This window comes from Coregonus lavaretus (assembly GCF_964263955.1).
Source record: "Coregonus lavaretus genome assembly, chromosome: 4".
NCBI lineage: Eukaryota > Metazoa > Chordata > Actinopteri > Salmoniformes > Salmonidae > Coregonus > Coregonus lavaretus.
Window position 1 is genome coordinate 69,258,484 of NC_139991.1, and position 6,000 is coordinate 69,264,483.

General features: G+C 40.7%; 1 protein-coding gene across 1 annotated transcript in view; it reads right to left on the minus strand.

The window, feature by feature from the left end:
* Positions 1–4,940: 4,940 nt before the first annotated feature.
* LOC311128264 (DENN domain-containing protein 1A-like) overlaps positions 4,941–6,000 on the minus strand; it is a 157,445-nt gene continuing 156,385 nt past the window's right edge. Inside the window, exon 24 of the mRNA XM_084160317.1 lies at positions 4,941–6,000. This exon is cut by the window's right edge and continues 1,552 nt beyond it. The gene's annotated coding sequence lies outside the window, so the exon portion shown is untranslated.

A 6,000-nucleotide genomic window follows, 5' to 3' on the forward strand; every position in this document is an offset into this window, starting at 1 on the left:
CAGGTAACGAGTGGAGGACAGAGGAGCCTCTTAAAGAAGAAGTTACAGGTCTGTGAGAGCCAGAAAACTTGCTTGTTTGTAGGTGACCAAATACTTATTTTCCACCATAATTTGCAAATAAATTCATAAAAAATCCTACAATGTGATTTTCTGGATTTCTTTTCTCTCAATTTGTCTGTCATAGTTGACGTGTACCTATGATGAAAATTACAGGCCTCTCTCATCTTTTTAAGTGGGAGAACTTGCACAATTGGTGGCTGACTAAATACTTTTTTTCCCCACTGTATTTTATATTTGAGATTCTTCAAAGTAGCCACCCTTTGCCTTGATGAGGACCAGCTTCATGAGGAATGCTTTTCCAACAGTCTTGAAGGAGTTCCCACATATGCTGAGCACTTGTTGGCTGCTTTTCCTTCACTCTGCGGTCCAACTCATCCCAAACCATCTCAATTGGGTTGAGGTCGAGAAATTGTGGAGGCCAGGTCATCTGATGTAGCATTCCATCACTCTCCTTCTTGGTCAAATAGCCCTTACACAGCCTGGAGATGTTTTGGGTCATTGTCCTGTTAAAAAACAAATGATAGTCCCACTAAGCGCAAACCAGATGGGATGGCATATCACTGCAGAATGCTGTGGTAGCCATGCTGGTTAAGTGTGCCTTGAATTCTAAATAAATCACAGTGTCACCAGCAAAGCACCCACACACCATTACACCTCCTCTTCCATGCTTCATGGTGGGAAACACACATGCGGAGATCATCCGTTCACCTACTCTGCGTCTCACAAAGACACGCCGGTTGGAACCAAAAATCTCAAATTTGGACTCATCAGACCTAAGGACAGATTTCCACCGGTCTAATGTCCATTGCTCGTGTTTCTTGGCCCAAGCAAGTCTCTTCTTATTGGTGTCCTTTAGTAGTGGTTTCTTTGCAGCAATTTGACCATGAAGGCCTGATTCACACAGTCTCCTCTTAACAGTTGATGTTGAGATGTGTCTGTTACTTGAACTCTGTAAAGCATTTATTTGGGCTGCAATTTCTGAGGCTGGTAACTCTAATGAACGTATCCTCTGCAGCAGAGGTAACTCTGGGTCTTCCATTCCTGTGGCGGTCCTCATGAGAGCCAGTTTCATCATAGCTCTTGATGGTTTTTGCGAATTCCACAAATTAACTTTTAACAAGGAACACCTGTTAATTGAAATGCATTTCAGGTGACTACCTCATGAAGCTGGTGGAGAGAATGCCAAGAGTGTGCAAAGCTGTCATCAAGACAAAGGATGGCTACTCTGAAGAATCTCAAATATAAAATATATGATTTGTTTAACAATTATTTGGTTAGTACATGATTCCATATGTGTTATTTCATAGGTTTGATGTCTTCACTATTATTCTACAATGTAGTAAAAAATAAAGAAAAACCCTGGAATGAGTAGGTGTCCAAACCTTTGTCTGGTACTGTACATGAACAGGGGGCACCCACTTACCCCACCCTTACTAGAGCCTTGCACTTCTTGGATCAAGGTAGGGCAACAATCTTAAAGGGGAGGTTCAGTATTTTACAACTTTTACAACTAAATGTTTAATGGTTCCGCACCGTGAAAGCAGTTTATGGGCCAAAAGCAACTGTAATCAATGGGTTGGTTTTCTTTAAAAAGCCACTTTAGTCACCACTAGCAAAAAATCTACCCGACAATGCACTGCCTGTTGAGGACATAATGGCTGTCTTCCCCCCCAGAACTCTGCTCCTAAGACTAATTTATACTCCATGGTCACAATATGTGGAATTGTGGCACCACTACACACTCAAGTTTACACAGTTCTGGAATAAATTAAGCCTTGTGAGACCTCGTTCTCAGTCGGACTCTACAATCCCTCTCCCTTCCCAAATATGAATGACTGATTTTCTTTTTGTGTGAAGAGACTATAGTTTGTATATTTTTGGTCTTTCAAACGTGTTTGATTTTGTGTTTGATTTTAAGTTTAAATTTTAAGCACCTCACATGCACAAAGGGAGTTCTTCCACTCATTTTGTGTTACACTTCTTAACGCGGCATGCTGACTGTCGTTTACAAATGGAGGATAAGACAATCGGGGATCTGAGCAGTTAGATTAGTCCATGAAACAACAGGATAGAAGTTTCTGATTTAGAATAATTTTTTATGACGTTTAAACAAACTGATGATGCAGATATCTGTGTTAAAGCCTGAGACACAGTACAGTATATTTACCTGTCCTTATTTGAAGTTGTCCCTCTCACCAAAAGCTAGGGTACTGTAAGTATGTGACTGGAAATGATGAAAGTAAGGCAAAATGTCACTATGCCTTTATCTTCTCCTCACATTCTCAAACAATTTGTCATACTTGGACTTTGACTGTATTGTCCGAAAATGTTTCCTTAAAAGTGAAGTGTTTACTGTTTCTTAATGCAAACATCAAGGCACAGCAAGACCCAACTGAAGGATAAGAGGAATGGGTTCCATCAAATCTTTAGCGAAACGTAATGTGATACAAATATGAACTATATACTGAGAAAACACTATTGTACTTTTATCCTAGTTCTTTTAAATACTGAGGAAAATCTAAATGTTTGTCTATTACTGTTGTAAATTATGTTTTTAAATGATTTGACTGTAGTTCTTTGCTGGTTTGTTCGATATCTGCATTAGTTTGCACTGTTTTCACATTCTACTTTCAGTGACACTGGACATTTCTTATGTTGATACTGTTCATACAAGGTTTTGCATAAAAAGCAAGAGTTCAAAATATGCAATAAAGACTGCACTGTATAGAGGATTCTACAAAAACACAACCTTGTTTTTATTGAACTGTAAAAATGTGTTAAAAAAAGACATAAGGAAAACTGAGTCAGCACATTTCAATTATGAGGCGATGGGTACTGTACCTCTAGCTGCTCGAGTGTCCCTTCAACTTCCAAGAGCTTTTGCAGTTCATTAGCCTAGCTTAGCTTTTAGCTTAGCCTAGCTTTGCTGAACTTAGGTTGGTTCCGATTTGTGAGGGAAATGCCTTACCTTTATATCTGGGTGTTGCCGCTCATAAGATTTGAATCTAAATGGTCAACATGCCAACAGAATTTGCGTCGGGGATAATGACGTCACACAGCCAATAAACCCACTGTAAAGAAACATAATGAGAAAGCAAATTTTCTTTCTTAGAACCCAATTTATTAACACACAGGTCCAACATACACTACTAAGGGTCTTTAGAAGAGGCAATAGTTACAGTCTTAGACTTCAGGGAATAGGGTGGTCAATATGCAGACCACACTGCAGATCCAATGAGAGTGACCGACAGAAACATGGCTAGAAAATAAGAGAGAGAAAGAGGGAGAGAGGGAGAGAGAGGGGGAGCAAGAGAGGGAGAGAGAGAGAGAGGGAGCGAGAGGGAGAGAGAGCGAGAGAGAGGGAGAGAGAGAGAGAGGGAGCGAGAGAGAGGGAGAGTGAGAGGGAGCGAGAGAGAGAGAGAGAGAGAGGGAGCAAGAGGGATAGAGAGAGAGAGGGAGCGAGAGGGAGAGAGAGAGAGGGAGCGAGAGGGGGAGAGAGGGAGAGCGAGAGGGAGCGAGAGAGAGCGGGAGCGAGCGAGAGAGAGAGGGAGCGAGAGGGAGAGAGGGAGAGAGAGAGGGAGCGAGAGGGAGAGAGCGAGCGAGCGAGAGAGGGAGGGAGAGAGAGAGAGAGAGAGAGAGAGAGAGCGAGAGAGAGAGAGGGAGCGAGGGGGGAGGGGTAGAGTATCGTCACAGACACGTGAGTGGAAACAGAACTTTTGGTGAACTTTTAGCAGCAAGCAAATCAGAATCAGTATACTACCAGCTAAAGAAGTGAATGAAAAGAAGCCAGGCAGTGATTGTGTGACTGTGTTCTTTATAATCGTGAGATACACAAATGAGGAAAATAAACAGAAAATATAATGTATCCTAACTAAAAAGAAGTGTCAGTTGTATAAAAAAAGATCATCACATTTCTACAGGAAACATTCTTTGAGAACGGAGGGGGATGTGGAGGGGAGGTGGAGGTATGGACACCATCTACATCAGCAATAAATAGACACACCAAGGACTTTTGCCCGATGTAGATATGGATTAAAACATAATGGAGTATCCTTGACGGTAAGGCAAAGACTGTTGTCACTGAATGTTCAGTGATTCAATTAATACTGTGCTACTGTCTTGATCAAGTGTGAGTGAGATGTAATTTAATGCATTGCTCAGATTCTTAAAGCACACTTTAAATGTATTGTCAATCAAAAGTTACCACATCCCCTGAGAAAGGTGCATATAAACCATGGGCTGTGGAAATAACACCTTTTGTTTTTTAAACAACTTTGGTTCCTTGAAAAGCAATATATAAATCGCATGTATTAGTATTATTATTATTATTATTATTATTGAATGAATACTAGGGGTGAGAGCAGTACTAATGATTGTAGGCTCTGGTAAAATCAAGGTTTCTTATCAATACAATTAATACTTAGGGATGTCTAGATATAGCCAGGTAAATATTGACAGCAAATTATTACTAATCACTTGTAATTATCGCCACCTTGGGTAATGTATGACTAGCTAATCAATGTCACTAACACCGTGCTTCAGAGAAAAGTCTGTATTTTGGCATTATTTTGCAAACCTTTTTGAATAAAACAATTAAAAGGTACATATTATAAATGCATATTGCAGTATAGGTGAATCATCGTCTAAAACTGGGGGAAATATATGCAAACCATTTCAGGATTGACTAAGAAAGACATGAAATGTTACTGAAGTTCTTGCTAACTCATTAGTCCCATTTTGTGAAGTATCCCACAGATTCAATGAAATACATTCTCCATAAGCTGTTGTAACCGGAGAGGAGAAAAACGTGAAATTGTCTAACTCTGTTAGATTAACATGAGGAGTTCCAAAAGATGATACTTTACTTAATGTTTCTAGTATTAGCCGACACAGTACTTGATATCTCTCTTTAATCAATCATACACTGTACATTATATTTTGTTCCCTCTACACACAAAGCAAGGACCAAGACGTGTTCCAATTTAATTTTCCAGACACCATTTGACATGAGTTTGCTCTACAGCCTTACTGTATCTTCCACCACACTGTTAGCGTTTAGCGTTAGCATGTAGGAGTTCTCCCAAATGTTAGCCCTTGTGGATGTGATTACCCACAAGGCAGTGGGGGTTCATTTGTAGCAGTTGTCGGGACAAACGTCCTATAGTGTCACAGACTAGTGTCGTCTTACTTCTTGGTCTAGGTCCTGATTTGAGTAATTTCGGATCCAAACAGAAGTGCACTGGCAATCGATTGCAATCGCAACCGACAACGGTACCCATTTTGTCAGTACACACTTTACACACTTGCACACATAGTAGCAGCACACTGAGCAAGCAGCCAGTGACTCAGTAGTAGATTATCACTGTCCTCAGACACAGAAAACATGATAACACTCAGAATAAGGCCAAAATCAACAAGGGGAAAAGGGAATACATGGGATGAGTTTAAATAGCAAACATGATTGGCGCAACATTGGGTGGTTCTATATTCCTCCCCTACTACATAGGAATTTACAATCATGGGTTCTTAAAGTTTGACAAATGAATTAGCAAAAGTTTCACCTGAAAGATTGCTGTAACTGGCATAACGTAAACCATTTGAAGGTCCACAACCAACCCCGTTCAGCCAAAATGTTCTGGTGCATTTGACAACGGTCCATTAGTTAGTCCAGGCGAACATGTATCGTTCGAGTGTTTCCTCTAAAAACAAATTGCTCAACATGATGCCGCTGAAGACATTGAGGGTGGACTGACTGCATGTTAGGGATGTACCATAGATCGGACTAGAACACCGCTAAGCTGGGAAATCCACACACGCGGACTACTAGCTACCCTAATGGATTAGCATTACCATCGTAGCAACAGACACGGCTCTGACGGTTTCTGAGACATGATGGCCTTTTGGTGCCGGGTCCCAAGATAGAGTCAAGAGGTGTTTTAG